Genomic DNA, 22603 nt, shown 5'->3' with positions numbered 1-22603 from the left:
AGTCAATCGGGGGTCGATTTAATAGCATACTACAGAAACTTGCACACACGAATGGGAGACCGTCAACGTCAATCGGGGGTCGATTTAATAGCATACTACAGAAACTTGCACACCCGAATGGGAGACCGTCAAAGTCAATCGGGGGTCGATTTAATAGCATACTACAGAAACTTGCACACCCGAATGGGAGACCGTCAAAGTCAATCGGGGGTCGATTTAATAGCATACTACAGAAACTTGCACACCCGAATGGGAGACCGTCAAAGTCAATCGGGGGTCGATTTAATAGCATACTACAGAAACTTGCACACCCGAATGGGAGACCGTCAAAGTCAATCGGGGATCGATTTGATAGCATACCACAGAAACTTGCACACCCGAATGGGAGACCGTCAAAGTCAATCGGGGGTCGATTTGATAGCATACTACAGAAACTTGCACACCCGAATGGGAGACAGTGAAAGTCAATCGGGGGTCGATTTAATAGCATACTACAGAAACTTGCACACCCGAATGGGAGACAGTCAAAGTCAATCGGGGGTCGATTTAATAGCATACTACAGAAACTTGCACACCCGAATGGGAGACCGTCAAAGTCAATCGGGGGTCGATTTAAGAGCATACTTTACAAAATGATCCGAGAATATGCACACACCGAGTGGGAGACGGTGATGAAAGCGTCCGCCCTTGTACACTGGATGGCACTATTTCACTAGAGTAAGGGGTAGAAGCACCTCGGTCATATTATATAACATACCAGAGAAGTTCCACACCCGCATGGGAGACCGTCAAAGTCAATCGGGGATCGATTTGATAGCATACCACAGAAACTTGCACACCCGAATGGGAGACCGTCAAAGTCAATCGGGGGTCGATTTAATAGCATACTACAGAAACTTGCACACCCGAATGGGAGACCGTCAAAGTCAATCGGGGGTCGATTTGATAGCATACTACAGAAACTTGCACACCCGAATGGGAGACAGTCAAAGTCAATCGGGGGTCGATTTAATAGCATACTACAGAAACTTGCACACCCGAATGGGAGACAGTCAAAGTCAATCGGGGGTCGATTTAATAGCATACTACAGAAACTTGCACACCCGAATGGGAGACCGTCAAAGTCAATCGGGGGTCGATTTAATAGCATACTACAGAAACTTGCACACCCGAATGGGAGACCGTCAAAGTCAATCGGGGGTCGATTTGATAGCATACTACAGAAACTTGCACACCCGAATGGGAGACAGTCAAAGTCAATCGGGGGTCGATTTAATAGCATACTACAGAAACTTGCACACCCGAATGGGAGACAGTCAAAGTCAATCGGGGGTCGATTTAATAGCATACTACAGAAACTTGCACACCCGAATGGGAGACCGTCACAGTCAATCGGGGGTCGATTTAAGAGCATACTTTACAAAATGATCCGAGAATCTGCACACACCGAGTGGGAGACGGTGATGAAAGCGTCCGCCCTTGTACACTGGATGGCACTATTTCACTATAGTAAGGCGTAGAGGCACCTCGGTCATATTATACAACATACCAGAGAAGTTCCACACCCGCATGGGAGACCGTCAAAGTCAATCGGGGATCGATTTGATAGCATACCACAGAAACTTGCACACCCGAATGGAAGACCGTCAAAGTCAATCGGGGGTCGATTTAATAGCATACTACAGAGACTTGCACACCCGAATGGGAGACCGTCAAAGTCAATCGGGGGTCGATTTAATAGCATACTACAGAGACTTGCACACCCGAATGGGAGACCGTCAAAGTCAATCGGGGGTCGATTTAAGAGCATACTTTACAAAATGATCCGAGAATCTGCACACACCGAGTGGGAGACGGTGATGAAAACGTCCGCCCTTGTACGCTGGATGGCACTATTTCACTATAGTAAGGGGTAGAGGCACCTCGGTCATATTGTACAACATACCAGAGAAGTTCAACACCCGCATGGGAGACCGTTAAAGTCAATCGGGGGTCGATATAATAGCATACTGCAGAGAACTTACACACCAGAATGGGAGACCGTCAGAGTCAATCGAGGGTCGATTTAATAGCATACTATACAAAATGATCCGAGAATGTGCACACACCGAGTGGGAGACGGTGATGAAAGCGTCCGCCCTTGTACACTGGATGGCACTATTTCACTATAGTAAGGGGTAGGGGCACCTCGGTCACATTATACAACATACCAGAGAAGTTCCACACCCGCATGGGAGACCGTCAAAGTGAATCGGGGGTCGATTTGATAGCATACTACAGAGAACTTGCACACCCGAATGGGAGACCGTCAAAGTCAATCGGGGGTCGATTTAATAGCATACTATACAAAATGATCCGAGAATGTGCACACACCGAGTGGGAGACGGTGATGAAAGCCTTTGTACACTGGATGGCACTATTTCACTATAGTAAGGGGTAGAGGCATCTCGGTCATATTATACAAAATACCAGAGAAGTTCCACACCCGCATGGGAGACCGTCAAAGTCAATCGGGGGTCGATTTGATAGCATACTACAGAGAACTTGCACACCTGAATGGGAGACCGTCAAAGTCAATCGGGGGTCGATTTGATAGCATACTACAGAGAACTTGCACACCCGAATGGGAGACCATCAGAGTCAATCGAGGGTCGATTTAATAGCATACTATACAAAATGATCCGAGAATGTGCACACACCGAGTGGGAGACGGTGATGAAAGCCCTTGTACACTGGATGGCACTATTTCACTATAGTAAGGGGTAGAGGCACCTTGGTCATATTATACAAAATACCAGAGAAGTTCCACACCCGCATGGGAGACCGTCAAAGTCAATCGGGGGTCGATTTGATAGCATACTACAGAGAACTTGCACACCTGAATGGGAGACCGTCAAAGTCAATCGGGGGTCGATTTGATAGCATACTACAGAGAACTTGCACACCCGAATGGGAGACCGTCAAAGTCAATCGGGGGTCGATTTGATAGCATACTAAAGAGAACTTGCACACCCGAATGGGAGACCTTCAGAGTCAATCGAGGGTCGATTTAATAGCATACTATACAAAATGATCCGAGAATGTGCACACACCGAGTGGGAGACGGTGATGAAAGCCCTTGTACACTGGATGGCACTATTTCACTACAGTAAGGGGTAGAGGCACCTCGGTCATATTATACAAAATACCAGAGAAGTTCCACACCCGCATGGGAGACCGTCAAAGTCAATCGGGGGTCGATTTGATAGCATACTACAGAGAACTTGCACACCCGAATGGGAGACCGTCAAAGTCAATCGGGGGTCGATTTGATAGCATACTACAGAGAACTTGCACACCCGAATGGGAGACCATCAGAGTCAATCGAGGGTCGATTTAATAGCATACTATACAAAATGATCCGAGAATGTGCACACACCGAGTGGGAGACGGTGATGAAAGCGTCCGCCCTTGTACACTGGATGGCACTATTTCACTATAATAAGGGGTAGAGGCACCTCGGTCATATTATACGACATACCAGAGAAATCCCACACCCGCATGGGAGACCATCAAAGTCAATCGGTGGTCGATTTAAGAGCATACTATACAAAATGATCCGAGAATCTGCACACACCGAGTGGGAGACGGTGATGAAAACATCCGCCCTTGTATGTTCGATTGCACTATTTCACTATATTAAGGGGAGAGGGTGCCTTCCCACACATATTCGGTGTGAAATATCTTCCGCCCCCCAGCGGAGCGCTTCCGCGCCTCTGCGAAGCAAAGCGCGGCATTCAAAAACAACAACCAAAACTGCCGTCGCTTTCCCTTCCCTGCCCTGCAATGGCTGGAGCAGCAGAAGGAGAGAGAGAGAAAATAGTCTCATGGGGTCAGAGGAATGGCAGTGGAGCACGATCTATGAATTTCACTAGCCAGGTCTGTCTTCCTATTGAACATTATTACTCTCTCTCGGCGCACACGTCGCCACCACGGTTTCCGTGACAGCAGCAGCATCATGATGTTGCGTCTACCAATAAGTCCGGAACCGGGTTATTCGGCTGTTCGCGAACAGTCAGGTTTTAAACTTGCCTAACAAACGATCAAACAACCTCCACTCTCGAGGTGCGGTACGGTGACTGTCCTATCGTCCGCCCTTGTATGCTGGATTGCACTATTTCACTATATTAAGGGGATAGGGTGCCTTCACACACCTATTCTGTGTGGAATATCTTCCGCCCCCCAGCGGAGCGCTTCGGCGCCTCTGCGAAGAAAAGCGCGGCATTCAAAAACAACAACCAAAGTTGCCGTCGCTTTCCCTTCCCTGCCCTGCAATGCCTGGAGCAGCAGCAGCAGAAGGAGAGAGAGAGAGAAAATAGTCTCATGGGGTCAGAGGAATGGCAGTGGAGCGGGTTCTATGAATTTCACTAGCCAGGTCTGTCTCCCAATTGAACATTATTACTCTCTCGGCGCACACGTCGCCACCACGGTTTCCGTGACAGCAGCAGCATCATGATGTTGCGACTATTGTAAGTCCGGAACCGGGCTGTTCGCGAACAGTCAGGTTTTAACCTTGCCTAACAAACGATCAAACAACTTCCACTCTCGAGGTGCGGTACGGTGACTCTCCTATCGTCCGCTCTTGTATGCTGGATTGCACTATTTCACTATATTAAGGGGAGAGGGTGCCTTCACACACATATTCGGTGTGAAATATCTTCCGCCCCCCAGCGGAGCGCTTCGGCGCCTCTGCGAAGCAAAACGCGGCATTCAAAAACAACAACCAAAATTGCCGTCGATTTCCTCTCCCGGCCCTGCAATGGCTGGAGCAGAAGGAGAGCGAGAGAGAGAATAGTCTCATTGGGTCAGAGGAATGGCAGTGGAGCGGGCTAATGGCGAGTAGGCTTGCGATCTATCAATTACACTAGCCAGGTCGCTCTCCCTATTAAACATTATTACTCTCTCTCGGCGCACACGTCGCCACTGCGGTTTCCGCGACAGCAGCAGCAGCAGCATCATGATGTTGCATCCACCAATTAGTCCGGAACCGGGTTATTCGGCTGTCTGCAAACAGTCCGGTTTTAACCTTACCCAACAAACAACATCCACTCTCGAGGTGCGGTACGGTGAATGTCCTATCGTCCGACCTTGTATGCTGGATTGCACTATTTCACTATATTAAGGGGAGAGGGCGCCTTCACACACATATTCGATGTAAAATATTTTCCGCCCCCCAGCGGAGCGCTTCGGCGCCTCTGGGAAGCAAAGCGCGGCATTAAAAAACAACAACCAAAATTGCCGTCGCTTCCCTGCCCTGCAATGGCTGGAGCAGAAGGAGAGAGATTTTAGTCTCATTGGATCAGAGGAATGGCAGCGGAGCGGGCTTATGGGGCGTAGGCTCGCGATCTATCAATTACACTTGCCAGGTCTCTCTTCCGTTTGGCCATTATTTACTCCGTCTCTCTCTCGGCACACACGTCGCCACCCTACTAGTTTCCGTCACAGCATATGCTGCGGCCTTTCAGTCCGGAACGGGGCTCCCCTTCACCTTGCTGTCTGCCCAACTTAGCGGACTTGCGTTGGCTGATCACCCCGTCTTCGCGTCTGTGCCGGCCTTCAATGCAGCGCCCAACCGTCTCTTGACCGAGATTCATTGCACTATTCCACGCGCAAACGGCTACCCTAAATGTGCATAGACAACGCTCATGGTTCAACACGACCAGGGCGCAGTCTGGGAGCCGAGTATACTAAAAAGAGAGTTTAGCAGCCAAAACTCGTCAAAGCACACGTTGGGTTACCCCATCACCTAACAACGATGGCGGTTCCCACCCGTGAAATACACAACCTAACCAATATTGGGCGACGATGGCGCTCATGAGCTCACGTCCCCACAAACAGTAAGAGAGACTGAGAAAGAAAGAGAGAGAGGAGAAGGATAAGGGAGGAGATTGGCCAACGTGCGGTCCCTCGCCCAATGTCGGCTGCCTCGCTGGAGCTGGGGCAAAGAGAAGAGGAGCGGATAAGGGAGGAGATTGGCCAACGTGCGGTCCCTCGCCCAGTGTCGGCTGCCTCGCTGGATCTGGGTAAAGAGGAGAGGAGCGGATAAGGGAGGAGATTGGCACACACGGTTGCGCTGCCGGCGCCGAGGATAGCAAGAGAAGGTGCAGTTTGATCTGATCATCTGGTTTGCTATTTCTCTAAGGCCATCGTGCGGTCCCTCACCCAATGTCGGCTGCCTCGCTGGAGCTGGGGCAAAGAGGAGCTGGGGCAAAGAGGAGAGGAGAGGAGCGGATAAGGGAGGAGATTGGCACACACCTGTGGCGCTGCCGGCGCCGAGGATAGCAAGAGAAGGTGCAGTTTGATCTGATCATCTGGTTTGCTATTTCTCTAAGGCCAATGTGCGGTCCCTCGCCCAATTTCGGCTGCCTCGCTGGAGCTGGGACAAAGAGAAGAGGAGCGGATAAGGGAGGAGATTGGCACACACGGTGGCGCTGCCGGCGCCGAGGATAGCAAGAGAAGGTGCAGTTTGATCTGATCATCTGGTTTGCTATTTCTCTAAGGCCAACGTGCGGTCCCTCGCCCAATGTCGGCTGCCTCGCTGGAAGTGGGGCAAAGAGAAGAGGAGCGGATAAGGGAGGAGATTGGCACACACGGACGTGCGGTCCCTCGCCCAATGTCTTCTGCCTCGCTGGAGCTGGGGCAAAGAGAAGAGAAGAGGAGCGGATAAGGGAGGAGATTGGCACACACGGTGGCGCTGCCGGCGCCGAGGATAGCAAGAGAAGGTGCAGTTAGATCTGATCATCTGGTTTGCTATTTCTCTAAGGCCAACGTGCGGTCCCTCGCCCAATGTCGGCTGCCTCGCTGGGGCAAAGAGAAGAGGAGCGGATAAGGGAGGAGATTGGCCAACGTGCGGTCCCTCGCCCAATGTCTTCTGCCTCGCTGGAGCTGGGGCAAAGAGGAGCGGATAAGGGAGGAGATTGGCACACACGGTGGCGCTGCCGGCGCCGAGGATAGCAAGAGAAGGTGCAGTTAGATCTGATCATCTGGTTTGCTATTTCTCTAAGGCCAACGTGCGGTCCCTCGCCCAATGTCTTCTGCCTCTCTCTCAATCTCTCTCACTATTTTGGCCGCCGTGATAGGCGCCGCCAACAGCAGCAGCTACCTGGTTGATCCTGCCAGTAGTCATATGCTTGTCTCAAAGATTAAGCCATGCATGTGTAAGTACAAGCCGATTTACGGCGAAACCGCGAATGGCTCATTAAATCAGCTATGTTTCATTGAATCTGTAAACCCACTTACTTGGATAACTGTGGCAATTCTAGAGCTAATACATGCAATTGGTCTCTGACCGCAAGGGAAGAGCGCTTTTATTAGTTCAAAACTGGTCGGGCCCCGGTCCGTAACCCACCTGTGGTGAATCTGAATAACTTCGGGCTGAGCGCACGGTCTCCGCACCGGCGCCGCTTCTTTCAAGTGTCTGCCTTATCAGCTTTCGATTGTAGGTTATGCGCCTACAATGGCTATAACGGGTAACGGGGAATCAGGGTTCGATTCCGGAGAGGGAGCCTGAGAAACGGCTACCACATCTAAGGAAGGCAGCAGGCACGCAAATTACCCACTCCCGGCACGGGGAGGTAGTGACGAAAAATAACGATGTGAGTCTCATCCGAGGCCTCGCAATCGGAATGAGTACACTTTAAATCCTTTAACGAGTATCCATTGGAGGGCAAGTCTGGTGCCAGCAGCCGCGGTAATTCCAGCTCCAATAGCGTATATTAAAGTTGTTGCGGTTAAAAAGCTCGTAGTTGGATCTCAGTTCCGGACTGACGGTGCACCGCCCGGTGTTTACTGTCACGCTCGAACAGCCACCCGCCGGCTTACGGGATGCTCTTTGTCGAGTGTCCCGAGTGGCCGGAGAGTTTACTTTGAAAAAATTAGAGTGCTCAGAGCAGGCTATTTGAATGACCCGAATGGTGATGCATGGAATAATGGAATAGGACCTCGGTTCTATTTTGTTGGTTTTCGGAACCAGAGGTAATGACTAATCGGAACAGGCGGGGGCATTCGTATTGCGACTCTAGAGGTGAAATTCTTGGACCGTCGCAAGACGAACTACTGCGAAAGCATTTGCCAAGGATGTTTTCATTAATCAAGAACGAAAGTTAGAGGGTCGAAGGCGATCAGATACCGCCCTAGTTCTAACCATAAACGATGCCAACTAGCGATCCGCCGGCGTTCTTCCCATGACCCGGCGGGCAGCTTCCGGGAAACCAAAGTCTTTGGGTTCCGGGGGAAGTATGGTTGCAAAGCTGAAACTTAAAGGAATTGACGGAAGGGCACCACCAGGAGTGGAGCCTGCGGCTTAATTTGACTCAACACGGGAAACGTCACCAGGCCCAGACACGGGAAGGATTGACAGATTGAGAGCTCTTTCTCGATTCGGTGGGTGGTGGTGCATGGCCGTTCTTAGTTGGTGGAGCGATTTGTCTGGTTAATTCCGATAACGAACGAGACACTGGCCTACTAAGTAGTCGACGGATCTCCAGAAAATGGTGTCCAGTTCGCAACTTCTTCTTAGAGGGGTAAGCGGCAATTCTAGCCGCACGAGATTGAGCAATAACAGGTCTGTGATGCCCTTAGATGTTCTGGGCCGCACGCGCTACACCGAAGGGATCAACGAGTTTTCCCCCTCCGAGAGGAGCGGGTAACCCGTTCAAAGCCTTTCTTGATAGGGATTGGGGCTTGCAATTGTTTCCCATGAACGAGGAATTCCCAGTAAGTGCAAGTCATCAGCTTGCGCTGACTACTTCCCTGCCCTTTGTACACACCGCCCGTCGCTACTACCGATTGAATGATTTAGTGAGGCCTTCGGACTGGCGCTCTTGGATTGTCGGCCCCGTTGCCCGCGAGGGTTTTCTGGGGTCGTCGCCTCGAGCTGACGGAAAGATGTCCAAACTTGATCATTTAGTGGAAGTAAAGGTCGTAACAAGGTTTCCGTAGGTGAACCTGAGGAAGGATCATTAACAGAGAGAAAGAGAACGGGGCGCTCTTAAAACTACTACTATCCTGATTTGGGCGGTCTCGGGCTCTGCTCTGGCAACTCCAGCAGCGAAAGAGGACAATCCCGGCCCCCGCACCAAAAATAGGTACCACGCTGTGGGTGGACCACACTCAGGCGAGAGCGCAATGACCGGAGGAGGACGGACGGGGCTTTGGACGGCTGCCCGTCCGTTCCTTACTACCAGCGAATAAGCCTCTTGACCCAAAAAGAGTGAAATTCTAGTGTCAAAAAACATCAACAAGCCGTCCGGCCAAACCCAAACCACAAACTTGGGCTATGTCTGTCAAACCCTTTCATTGAGACTCTACCTGTGATGGTTAGTCGCAAAAAGACCAAATGGGAAATTCACAACTCTTAACGGGGGATCACTCGGCTCGTGGGTCGATGAAGACCGCAGCAAACTGCGTGTCGGTATGTGAATCGCAAGAATACCAGATACATCGACAAGTTCAACGCATATTGTGGCGGCGGCAGCCATATGAGCTTGTCGCCGCCACTCCTCTACGAGGGTCGGAAATATACATCCATCGGTTGCTGCGAGTTCGGTGCCTGCTGACTGTCTCCCCGACACGAGGGTAACCCGAACCGAGCTTCCGCCTTGGGGTTTAATCGCCCGCGCCTTGCCCGAGGCGTGCCCTTAAAAACAAGCCTATCACTAGCAAGTCCATGGACTTGGCGCACCCACATTCAACCACAACAAAGCCGGGCACACACACATGTGTGTGTGTCCCGTCCCGACGACAGTTGTCGCCCTCGCAAGTAACTGGAGGCGCTCTTTTGCCTGCTGTCCACAGAGACACGAATGGCCGTCCGCCGCTCATGGCTGATGCTGCACATGTTCTAAGAGGCACACGTCCTCCTCCTTCTCTCTCGGAGAAGAGTACGAGTACGAAGTCTTTAGTTAAGAGGTGAAAGAAGATTATTAGGGGTTGAGGGAAAAGTGGTGAAACTGAAATACAGCAGAAGTAGAAAGAATCTGGGCTCAACCAGATCGCTTCATCTTTCTTATTGGTGTTTTATCTTTGTTCTGCTCCCTTGGGTCGTCAGACCTTTGTAATAATATTGGTTTATTTATATAATGCTGCTTATTATTATTATTTTTATTATTGTTGGAGTTAGTGAGCCCGCCCAGGTCCTTGTGTAACTGGGAGGGTAGTCACATTTTTTTTTTGAGGTGTTAGTTAAGTGTTAGTTGTGTTAGTCTAAGGGTACACTGTATGGAGAGGCCTGCCAGGTTCTTAGTGGAGCTGGTTGGTCACTCTCATCTTTATTCCTCTAGTAATGTTTTATGTGTAAATGTGTATATTGGGGCAGGAGGTGGTTCAATTACTTCTTCCTAGCTGATGTAGCTGGGAGGGTAATCACATTATTATTATTATTATTATTTTTTTTTTCGGAGTTAGTGAGCCCGCCCAGGTCCTTGTGTAGCTGGGAGGGTAGTCACATTTTTTTTTGGCTAAGATGTTAGTTCAATGTTAAATGTTAAATGTTAAATATTAGTTATGTTAGTCTAAAGGTACACTGTATGGAGAGGCCTGCCAGGTTCTTGTGGAGCTGGTAGGTCACTCTCATCTTTTATTCTCTCTATTAATGTTTTATATGTACAGTATATTGGGGCAGGAGATGGTTCAATTACTTTCTTCCTGGCTGATTTAAACCAACTGTGTTCTTGGAATTCTTCGTTGTCTATATTATTTATCCAGTTTTGATATGTTTCTGTGTTAAGTTCAGTCACTTTTTTCCAAATATTTACAGCTTTGTTGTGTATATCTACATTGATTGCTAAGAGATTTGCTCTCTTGTGTAGCTGTTCATTACTGATGTGGTCTGTATATTTTATGTTATATATAAATCTAAGGGCTATATTTTGTACTGTTTGTAACCTTTTAATGCACGTTTTACTAAGGGTGTTCAATGGGATGGGTGGGTAGTCCATAATTGATTTGACAAGGGCAATATATATCTTTCTCTTGTTATTAATGCTAAGGTTCTTAAAGCGTTTTATTTTTGATAATCTTATTCTTGCCTGTCGTTCTTTATCTTTTAAGTATGTTATATATCCTCTTTTTGTTAGTTTTAATCCAAGCATCCTGCCTTCAGTGTCGTATGGGTATAGTTCCTGGTCGACTATTACTGGACTTGTTTTAATCTTGGCTATTGGTATTATCTTGAATTTGTTCTTATTTGTCCTAATTTTCCATTTTTTCTCAAAATCATTTATGTTTTTTATCGCTCTTACCGTGTAGAGTGCCATAAATTGGGTTGATTTTCCTGGGTATGATACTATTTGAGTAATATCATCAGCAAACATTACATATTCGCTAAAGGGGGTAGGTTGAGGTGTGTCTGAAGTATAAATTGTATATAGTGTTGGAGAAAGGCATCCTCCTTGAGGTACTCCACTCTCAAGATTAAACATAGTTCCCAAAAAGTTTCCAATTTGAATTTGTGCTCTCCTACCATCTAAATAGTTACACAATATTCTTAGAAAGTATTCATTAAGTCCCAGTTTTAATATTTTATATTTTAAGCCTAAATGCCAAACCTTATCAAAGGCCTTAGAAACATCCCTTAAAATTATATTGATCTGGTTACCCTTGCTTTTTTCTATTGCAATTATTTCCATTATTATAGCTATTGCAGTTAGGGTATTTCTATTGGGCATAAATCCATGTTGTCTGCTGTTAGTTTTCCCATGTTGTGTTAAAAAGGCTATAAGTCTTGTATTTAAAATTTTTTCCAAGAGTTTCCCAGTAATTTCTAATAAAGATATTGGCCTGTAGTTTAATATTTCCTTATTGTCCTTACCCTCCTTGGGAATAAATATCATTTTAGCATATTTTAGTTTGTCAGGAAAGTAACCAGTTATTAAGCATGCGTTATAAATGTTTAATAGTGTATTTAAAATGTTTTCAGGTAGATTCATGATCATATTTCGTGTAATACCTGTGAGCCCAGGGGCTTTTTCCTTAAACTTCCTCAGACAGTGCATCATTTCTCCCATGGTTATTATTTGAATATTAGGTAATAAGTTATAGTCTATATATTGCCTTGGGGTGATTCTATGTATATGTCTTCCCATTTCTTCTTCTATCCTTTCTTCGTGTTCACTATCAAAATCTTCATTTTCCTCATCTGATATTTTAAAAACTTTTACCCATTCCCTTTTGAATGCTGACTCTTGTTCATTTTCCTCGTACAATTTTGTTCCATTTTGGTCTTTAATGTATGGTGTTTTTTGCTTGTTGTGCCTCATCATCTTGTTTATGGAAGTCCAAAATGTTTTTGTGTCTTTAGTCATGTCAGCCGCCATTATAATATCATTCCATTTTTTATTGTTTGCTTCCTTACATGCGTCTCTTAATTTTATCTGTAGTGCTATCTGTGTCGTATATAGCCATCTGTTACTGCCGTGTCTTTCCATATACCTGTTTATTTCATTGTAATAGGTCTGGATTAATTTAACTTCTTCTGATAGTCTGTTGTTGGGTAATGTTCTAAAGTGTGAAGTAGGAGTGTGTTTGGTTATAGATGTTTTTATTGCTGAGTGCAGTCTGTCCATTTCTGAGTCTATATCTTCTGTTGTTTTCCCTTGTAGGTTAATCGAGTGGTGATTACTTAAGTCGTCTTTGAAGCTGTCCCAGTCTGTTTTACTCATTTTCAGTCTCTTTTTTATTGGTATCTGTATGGGGCTTGTTGACAGTGTTAGTATAATTGGCAGATGGTCACTGCCTGTAAGAGGTCCCTGTATTATATGGTAATTGAAAAAGGCTTTGTTGTTGGTAAAAATTTTGTCTGGTGTCGATTGTGTATTGTGATTTCTCCAGGTTGGAAAGTTAGGACCCAGATGGTTGATTTTCCCTAAATTTATTAATTGATTAAGGGCGTTTCCCACGACGTTATTATTTGTATTGTCAAAGATCCTATGTCTGGCGTTAAAGTCTCCTAAGATGTACATCGGATGACTATTGTTAGCCAATTTTAATAGGTCTTCTATAGGTAAGTAGGGTCGTCTCGGTGGCAGATAAGTAGTAGCAATAATTACGTCTCCTTGAGTTGTATTTATTTTTATTGCTAGAAATTCATCCTGGAAGTCATCAATTAGTTTAAATTTTAAGTTTCTTTTAACCGCTATAGCTACTCCGTCATTTTTCTCGCCCGATTTATTTCTTTGGTTTACATAATAGTTAAAGAGTTTTATGTTGTTGTTTTCTGTCTCACCGTGACTGTTTATTAGTATAATGTCAGGGTCAATTTCTTGATATATATTACTTAGGTTAATTCTCTCGGTCTTCCAGTTTCTTACGTTGTGTTGTATTATTCTTAAAGTTCTTACTGTTTGTCTATTGTCCATTATTTCTTATACTTGGATTGTAACTGTTGAAGTGGAGACCTATCATCCTGTTTCCCGCTTCTGACTCATCTAAACTCTGACGGGTCTACTATTTTAAAGTCATTGGTCGTAATCTTTAGTTTGTCCGTAGTAATTAGTGACCAGACATAATCTTCACTTGGGGATTTTTCTTGATATGTCCACTTATATATCCCTCCTTCACAGTTTTTTACTATTGTCCCTCCTGTTGGTCTCGATGTTGGAATTCCATGTTTTGTTGTAGTGATAACTTTTAATCCAATATCTTCAGCAGATTCAGGTTGTATATTGTGTTCAGTTTCCATCATATATTCTCTCCTCCTACTCCTTTGTCTTATAGTCTGTCCTTTTGTTATTTCTATCTTCTCTTTGTCACTTCTAGTCATCTGTCTGGGATCTCTATCAGTCGCTTGTGTTCCTTGTGTATCAGCTGTTGCTCCTTGCTCAAACCTTTGTTTGTCTAGCTGTAGTCTTTCTCTCAGTTCGCTTGCGTATGTTGCCTGAAATAGTTTTTCGGATTGTGGATTCTCTGGAAATATCATCTCTGGTAGGCTATTCAATTTAAACATTTTCCTTAATTCCTCATTGTATGATCCGGGTGCAATGATATTGTGCAAATGTGCATGGATCATACTAATCATTACCTTATCATGTATTGGCTCACTTAGGTTTAATATGGTGGATTCTGGTCTGTGAGCCTCTTGGACCGCTCTCTTGGCTATTTCGACGTATGTCGTGTCCTTCTTTTCTTGTTCCTTTTTCCTTGTTTCTTGTTCCTTGTACTTTATCATGTGTTTTTTTATTGGGCATGCCATTGCTAACGTCCTATGTCCTATGTATGCATTCCCGTTTCTCTTACAGTTGAGACAGCCAACATGTGTATTCTTACATTCAGTGTAGGTATGGTCGTCGCCTGCACAATCTGAGCAGTACTTTTTTCTTTTTCCGGACAGTCTCTCGTTGTGTGTTCTTCATATTTGTAGCAGGAGAAGCAAGTTTGCAGACTGATGAATGTCTCCTTCTTTATTTGATGTGGTGTGACTGACATGTTGAATATTAGAAAGCCCTGTTGTAAAACTTTCTCAGCCATTGACACTTCTTCAAAAGTAATCTTAAAAACATGAGTATAGTCTTTTATCTTAATGACTTCTTCAATCTTCATCCACCTGTTTTGGCGTTCCAGTTCATCCTTCAGGTCTTCAGATGTCTTCCTCCCGATCTCTTGGTCGACTTGACGAACGAAAACTGATCTTTTTGCTTTTTGTTCTGGTGGCATGACAACAACAAGGCCTTCATTGTAAAATATATCTCTGGCTTCTTTTGAAAGGATTTTATCTGAATCAAAGTCATCTTTACAGATTACTTTAAAACCTTCATTGGTGCTGAATATTCGTGTTAGTGGGACTTGCAATTTGTTGTAAGTGATTTCTGCCACTTTTCCCTTTCCAATAGAGTGTCCCTTATCTCTATGTTTTATTCTAATGCTTGTTGTCATCTTCTTGATTACATCTAATCCTACCTATAACACAGGGCTCCTGCCTGGGAGCAGTGACCCCGCCCCCCCCTCTTGGACGGGCGTCGGGCTCGTAGGGTTCTGCACCCAGGTTACCTGTGACTATAGTTATGTCTAAGAAAGTTGCCACCTACCGGTGACCCCCGGACAAGGGGTGCCCTGCACTATCACAGGTTCCCTTGCCGGATCGACCGTATCGCTAAGTCCCGCCTCCCGTTCAAAGAACGGAGTGCATGAGGGGGATGAAAAAAGGAAAGAAGAGGACTTAGAGAGTAGAAACAGCCTACCTACCACGCCACGTTCGGTTAGCCAATCAGAGCACCGCAGTAAACGTGCATGTATCACGCCACCGTGGGGCACCACTGATTGGCCAATCCAGGACGTAGACGCACGGGTAGTAGTCAAAATTTGGGGAGCCCAAATATTTGTTTTTTCCAAAAGTTGGAATTTTCCGTACAATCTGTGATGGTAATTACACCGTCACTATGTTGAGTAAGTACAATCACTAGGATTGAGTGTCTTATCACAACAAAGTTGCAGACTGCTCAAACACGCAGCAAAAGAGGCAGGTCTTCGCAGCTCCGGGTCCAGCAGTCCTCGGAGAAGAAGCACTCCATCCCACGAAGAGGAAACGAAACCGGGTCGGATATCTTTTAAGTAAGCCCCGCCGGAATTTCGTCTATCACCTCGAAAAGAGTGCTTGGCATGCATTGCAGTGGAACCTAAATTGATGAGTGCGCCTGGGCCCGCAGTCTACCATGTAGTGGCGCAGGCAGAGAGATGACAATTGCTCTCGTCGGGACGAGAATGTTTGGGTGACGCCGTGCTCTTCCTCACGCGCTCCTCCACCCTCTCCCACGGTCAGACGCGGTGTGGGCGTTCTCTTTGAGAGTTCGCCACGAGTCCACGTCTATCTCATGACAGGCCTGGGAGGGAGGCAGGGGGAGTTCTCTCTAAACACGTTAAAGACGGTGTTGCGCCTCATAACGGCGCTCGCCGGGATAGAGCACTAGTTCTGCAGCCGGAAAGGCCGCTCACGCCAATTAATACTGCGACTCTCGCTCTCTTTCTCCGGATAAACAAGTGCCACTGCTGTGGCATGCGGGAACGTGGAAAGAGGTCAAAGTTTAAGCGGCAAAGGTGCGGCCGAGTAAGGGCGGAACACTAGCGTATATGCATTAAAACTGTGTATATGACTGCGAGAGATGTTCTGCTGGAACACTTTTCCTATTGGCTATTTACCACTATTGATGTTGCTGAGAGGGCCGAGCACCTAAGCTGCTCGTTGAGAATGAGAAGGAACGGAGTCAGGGGTGGGAGTGCCGGCGCCATGGCCGCTGGTACCCCTGCGACAATCCCCTCAAACCTTCCTCTCTCTGTCAGAAGAAGAAGAAGAAGAAGAATAAGAAGGAACGGAGTCAGGGGTGGGAGTACCGGCGCCATGGCCGCTGGTACCCCCGAGACAAGCCTCTCAAACCTTCCTTTATCTCTCTCTCTCTGTCTTAAGAAGCAGAAGAATAAGAAGGAACGGAGTTAGGGGTGGGAGTATCGGCGCCATGGCCGCTGGTACCCCCGCGACAAGCCCCTCAAACCTTCCTCTCTCTCTCTCTCTCTCTGTCTTAAGAATAAGAAGGAACGGAGTCAGGGGTGGGAGTACCGGCGCCATGGTTGCTGGTACCCTCGCGACAAGCCCCTCAAACCTTCCTCTCTCTCAGTCGTAAGAATATGAAGGAACGGAGTCAGGGGTGGGAGTACCGGCGCCATGGCCGCTTGGTACCCCCGCGACAAGCCCCTCAAACCTTCCTGTGTATGTCTTTTGCAGCAGCACGTGGTAATGTCGGTGGTGAAGAAAGTCGGTGGCAGAGCGTCTTCCGCTTCGTGGTTGGGGAACATGTTCCCCCTAACGATGATGAGACCACGATCGACCTCGTAGTAGGAGAGAGCTACCCGCCAAATTTAAGCATATTTATAAGCGGAGGAAAAGAAACCAACAGGGATTCCCTTAGTAAGGGCGGCTGAACCGGGAAAAGCCCAGCGCATAACCTCGATGTCTTCGGGCACGAGGGGTGTTGCGTTTCAGAGGGTCCAGCACGCCGTCCCCTACCATCTAAGTCAAGCTTGAAAGCGGCCACTGCCCATGGAGGGTGACAGGCCCGTATGGCGGCGCCCGTGAGGGTACAGATGGGACGGTCGGAAAGGGCCTCTCTGTAGAGTCGGGTTGCTTGAAAGTGCAGCTGTCGGCTGGGTGGGGTGTTGTAATTGAGCGACCCAAAAATGTTTGGGCGCGCCCCTACTCACGCTGGCGTCGGCGGGCGTATTTCGCCTCGTAGTAGGTCACCGCGACCCGTTGCCGGGGACTGGTACCTCGCCGCCGACTCTCTCTCAGCTAGTCTGGGGGGGAGACCCGCGCGACGGGGGGAACCACCGGTGTCCTGGCTGCCCTGCGACGGTCGTCGAGAAGTGCTTGCCGCCGCTTCGGCGGCGGTTTTGCCCTCGCGGTGTGCAAAAGGTCGGTGATCCACCCGACCCGTCTTGAAACACGGACCAAGGAGTCTAACATGTGTGCAAGTCAATGGGCTCACTAAACCCAAAGGCGAAATGAAAGTGACGGGCGCCCGGGGCAGCTGTAACAGGCTCTCCGGTGCGTCTTGGGCCGATCCCTGACCGGCTGCCTGCGGCCTCGCCCACGCCGCGACAAGCGGGTGAGATACTTTCCCCCGTCTCTGGACGTTGCATGTGGTGGAGGTCGTCAGGGCGATGGTCGAAGTTTAATTTCCCCTCATGGGAGGGGGGGGCGCAGGCCCGGGACTTGCCAAGACGCCGCGGTGCTGTCAGTCCCCGGAAGCGGGCCGTCGGTAAACGGCGGAGGCGCACCGGGGCAGGCTCGCGGGCAGTCGTCAAGTACCATGAGCATATATGTTGGGACCCGAAAGATGGTGAATTATGCCTGGCCAGGATGAAGCCAGAGGAAACTCTGGTGGAGGTCCGTAGCGATTCTGACGTGCAAATCGATCGTCGGAGCTGGGTATAGGGGCGAAAGACTAATCGAATCATCTCGTAGCTGGTTCCCTCCGAAGTTTCCCTCAGGATAGCTGGAACTCGCAGGGTGAATTTCATCCGGTAAAGCGAATGATTAGAGGTCATGGGGACGAAACGAAATCAACGTGTTCTCAAACTTTAAATGGGTGAGATGCCGAGCCTGCTTGTAGGGATGAAGCTCCGGCGACTAATCTGAGTATCTAGTGGGCCACTTTTGGTAAGCAGAACTGGCGCTGTGGGATGAACCAAACGTCGAGTTAAGGGGCCTAAATGAATGCTCATTCAGATCCCATTGAAAGGCGTTGGTTGCTATAGACAGCAGGACGGTAGCCATGGAAGTTGGAATCCGCTAAGGAGTGTGTAACAACTCACCTGCCGAAGCAACTAGCCCTTAAAATGGTATGGCGCTCAAGCATTCTCCCGATACTCGACCGCCGGGCGCACTACCGGCCTCGCTCTCAAGGCGAGGTCTCGAAGCCCCGGTGAGTAGGAGGGTCGCAGTGGTGAGCGCTGAAGGGTTTCTGCGTTAGCCGGCCTGGAGCCGCCACTGGTGCAGATCTTGGTGGTAGTAGCAAATACTGGAGAGAGACTCCCTTGATGACCGAAGCGGAGAAGGGTTCCATATGAACATCAGTTGGACATGGGTTAGTCGCTCCTAAGCCCAGGGCTAAGGCCTGATCCACGCTCGAGGCAAATGCAACACGAGCAGAGGAGAAGAAGAAGAACTAAGTAGGGGTTCTATCTATCTATCTACCTCGGTCTTATATAACGCAGTCTAACAAAGTGAAAGGCCAAAGGATGAGTGGCAAAAGGGAATACGGTACTTATTCCGTAACCAGGCCTGGAACCCTAGCGGGTGTGTGTGTGCCCTTTGGGAATGCTACATGCCCGCGAAGGGTCCTGGCAACTAAAACCAGTTCGCGTCCACCGGCGGTGGTCCGGGAAAGAGTTCTCTTTTCTGTTTAAGGCGCCGTGCCCTAGAAATCTCTCATTCAGAGAGAGGGCGTTGGTAAGACGATTAGCCGTAGAACGCCGCGGTTCTTGCTGCGTCCCGAGTGCCACCGCCGGTCCGTGAAAAATGCGAGGGTGGTTATCCCAGGCAGCATTGTCGGAACTCGTTTCCGGCGGCGTCTGCTTTTTGGGCCTGTGCGTGCCCATAACCGCATCTGGTCTCCAAGGTAAGCAACCTCTGGTCCATAGACTAATGTAGGTAAGGGAAGTCGGCAAATTAGATCCGTAACTTCGGGATAAGGATTGGCTCTGAGGATCGGGCCAGTCGGGCCTGTGCGGGAAGCGGGCCTGGGTTTGGGCGCAGGACTGGGCGAGGTGATGGTAGGGACGTTAGGGCAAACTGCCGTGGTTCGTCCGGCGAGGGATGATGTCGCACATGTGCGCTCCTCTCTCGTGCGGGGCTCGCTACTGTGGCCTAGCGCCTCTCTAAACCGAGCTCGGACCGGCGTACCTCCGGCCCTTCCGTGGAACGCGCTAGGCTGCGTGGGCGTGTTCTCGGGAGGTGTTCGCCGTCCCTCCAAAGCTCTTGTAGTAGGAGGTGCGGGGGGGGGGAGGCGTGGCCGTTCGGTTCACTACAATCCCACTTCGGCTGGCGCCCAGCGATCAACTTAGAACTGGCACGGACCAGGGGAATCCGACTGTCTAACTAAAACAAAGCATTGCGATGGTCTTTGATGGATGTTGACGCAATGTGATTTCTGCCCAGTGCTCTGAATGTCAAAGGGAAGAAATTCAACCAAGCGCTGGTAAACGGCGGGAGTAACTATGACAAGTCAGCGGCCGAGGACACACTCACAACTGACAGACCCAGCATATCGGGACCAGGAGCGACACCCGAAACGACAAACTTGATCGTGACCATGGAGTATAAAGGTGCGGGGTCCTTTGACAAAATCCGGTGTGGAATTTGCGGTGCCTCTTTTAGATCTGCTAAGGCATACGCAAACCACACCAGGTCCTCGCACCGAGCGACTCTAGAAATCAGGTGTGGCTAATGTCAATTGCCACTTAGCGACCCTAAAGTCTGTGCAGTCCACTTCAAAAGCTCTTCCCTAGAGGAGCAGCAGGTATGCGCGGGTCCCCAACACCACACATGTGGCGAGTGTGGAAGGACATTCCCAACTCCGGTGGGACTTACCCAACACACTCGTCATATGCACAAGGGGACCTACAACTAAACCCTCGAGCCTGCCAGGCGGGTTGCCTACTCCACACAGGAAATGCTCCTAGTGGCGGAGGAGGTGAAACTCCTCCGGTCAGGAAGGGGGGTTTCCAAAATCAACCAAGTGTTGATTGGAAGCCTCCCGGAGGGGACAATCCGGCTGGAACGCTTGAGGCTATGGGCAAGACCCAAAAGTACAGGAACATCGTACGAAGTGGCCTCCAGGAAACAGAAGACCCTGGAAGCAGCCCCAGATCAACCAATGGGGCTGGAGGCGGCACAAGAGCCCTCATACAAGATGAGCTACCCGAGGGGGTCAACGATCCTGACCCCTCTCACCCTGATGACTCTGGGAGTGACCCAGAGCGGGATATCGCCCCGGAGCTGGGGGCGAGGGTCAAGTTATGGGAGCATCTGAGGGCTATCAGCGAGGAGGAGGAGGAGGGTGACGCATTGGTCGTCAGTCTCAATTCAGTGCTGCGGGCCATTCCGTCCCCAGATGGCCTGACGGAACACCACGTCGAGATGGCGCTGAATGGGCTGGAGGCTGCATTGCGGGCACATAAGCCGAGGCTATTCTCTGGTAGAACGCCTCGGCAAGGAGTAAATAGAGTGTCGCCCAGTTATAGTCACCTACCCAGGAGAGTCAGAAAAAGAATGGAGTATGCACAGACACAAAGGGCTTACAAACGTAGTCCAAAGAAGATCGCAAATAAGATCATCAACGATGTCGAATTCGAGGGCGAGAGGCCCTCGGTCGATGAATTCGTAGCGGAATTCCGACCGAGGTTTGCTGCTGAATCGCCCCCGGATGATGAACATGTTGAGGTGCGCACGAATGACAGGATGCTAACAATTCTTGACCCCATAGCCGGCAAAGAGGTGGTGGGCGCACTTCGTGGACCGGAGACCGCAGTAGGTCCGGAGAACCCAGAGCTCGACACGGGATCGCTACGAAGGCTAGGGCCGAGGGTTCTCCTAAGAATATTGAATACATGGCTGTATTTGGCACGGGTTCCTCAATGGACGAAAAACAGCAGAACGTCCATGCTTCCCAAAAAATCGCCGCTTGGGACCCCCTCTAATTGGCGTCCAATTACAATCGGGTCCCACATCGTTAGGGCGTACTGTAAGATCCTCGCATTCCGGATGGTGGAGAGTGCTAATACAAGTATAAGCCAGAAGGCCTTTAGGTCCGTCGACGGGTGGAGTGAGAACTTAGCACTCGTAGAGGGACTGATAAGGCACGCCCGGAGAGAGAAGCGTAACATCTATATCACCTTTGTCGACGTAGCCAAAGCGTTCGACACTGTGTCGCACACCTCTCTCGACAGGGCACTTCGGCGCTTGGATACGCCTAACCACCTTCTTGATGTTGTGAAGGATCTTTACAGCCACGTAGGGACAAGCATTTGCGTTCCCGGCGGGGAGTCAGACCCCATCTCCATGACCAGAGGAGTGAAGCAGGGATGTCCATTGTCGCCCTTCCTTTTCTGTGCCATGGTGGATGAGTACCTGGAGTCCCTGGGTCCTGCCGTTGGATACCGCCTCGACGATGTAACGTCGGTGGCGGTGACAGGATTTGCGGACGACCTGGTAATAGTCTCTGAGTCCAGGCTCGGGATGCAGAGGAGCCTGAATCAGCTCGACCGGTTCCTTGGTGCGAGGGGACTGGCCGTGCAGCCCACGAAGTGCGCCACACTGGGTCTTGAGCGGGCTGCAAGGGGTAGGTATGGTATGAAGCTCAGGGTCGTGACCGAGGAATGCTTCACAATGCTGAACTCGACCACGGGTCTGGCCGAATACCTACCAAGAATTGAACCTGATGAGTACGTGAGGTACTTAGGGCTCCAGGTGGGGCCCTCAGGACTTGAGAGACCGGGGAGTAGGGTCGATGGCGAAAAACAAAAACTCCAGAACATCATGGAGAAAATAGGAGGTTCTTCGCTGAAACCCTTGCAAAAGATCAAGATACTGAAGTCTCAGATTATCCCGAGGCTTCAGTATAGGTACGTGAAGGGATCCTATTCTATGAACCTTCTCAGGGCACTAGACAGGACCCTTCGCGACCGGACCAGGCAATGGCTCCACCTACCTCGGACACTCAATACAGCGGCCATTGGCCTACCCATGAGAGACGGGGGCGTGGGAGTGCCCTCGCTACTGGAGACCGTTGCCCAGCAGAAGATGGGACTGCTCCGGCGTCTCGAGGCCTCAGACGACCCTGCAGTAAGGTTTATAGCCTCTGGGGGTCTCTGGGGTCGCGAAGTCGGGGCAATGGCGAGGCACACTCGGGTAGGCCATATAAACAATAACACCTTGTCTCAATTGAAAAGGTCGCTGTTGCGGAAGAAGAGGGAAGAGTGGAGTACATCCTGGCATGGCAAGGGGGCGGAGAACTTCTTTGGAAGCCGGGCCAGCAATGCCATCTTGCGAAACGACCTAGGCCCTGGCAGGAAAGCCATC

The 22603-nt window shown here is 49.3% G+C and overlaps 2 non-coding genes and 1 pseudogene across 2 annotated transcripts; all 3 read left to right on the top strand.

Moving 5' to 3' along the window:
- Nucleotides 1–7138: 7138 nt before the first annotated feature.
- LOC121873648 lies at nt 7139–9002 on the top strand. Its single transcript, XR_006090291.1, has one exon. It is a non-coding gene; the product is annotated as a small subunit ribosomal RNA (ribosomal RNA).
- Nucleotides 9003–9389: 387 nt separating this feature from the next.
- LOC121873647 lies at nt 9390–9553 on the top strand. Its single transcript, XR_006090290.1, has one exon. It is a non-coding gene; the product is annotated as a 5.8S ribosomal RNA (ribosomal RNA).
- Nucleotides 9554–16847: 7294 nt separating this feature from the next.
- LOC121873649 overlaps nt 16848–22603 on the top strand; it is an 8256-nt pseudogene continuing 2500 nt past the window's right edge.

Source organism: Homarus americanus, unplaced genomic scaffold, assembly GCF_018991925.1.
Source record: "Homarus americanus isolate GMGI-L3 unplaced genomic scaffold, GMGI_Hamer_2.0 scaffold11563, whole genome shotgun sequence".
Taxonomy (NCBI): domain Eukaryota; kingdom Metazoa; phylum Arthropoda; class Malacostraca; order Decapoda; family Nephropidae; genus Homarus; species Homarus americanus.
Note: the sequence above shows the minus strand (reverse complement) of the source record. Positions and strands in the feature narration are given on the sequence as shown.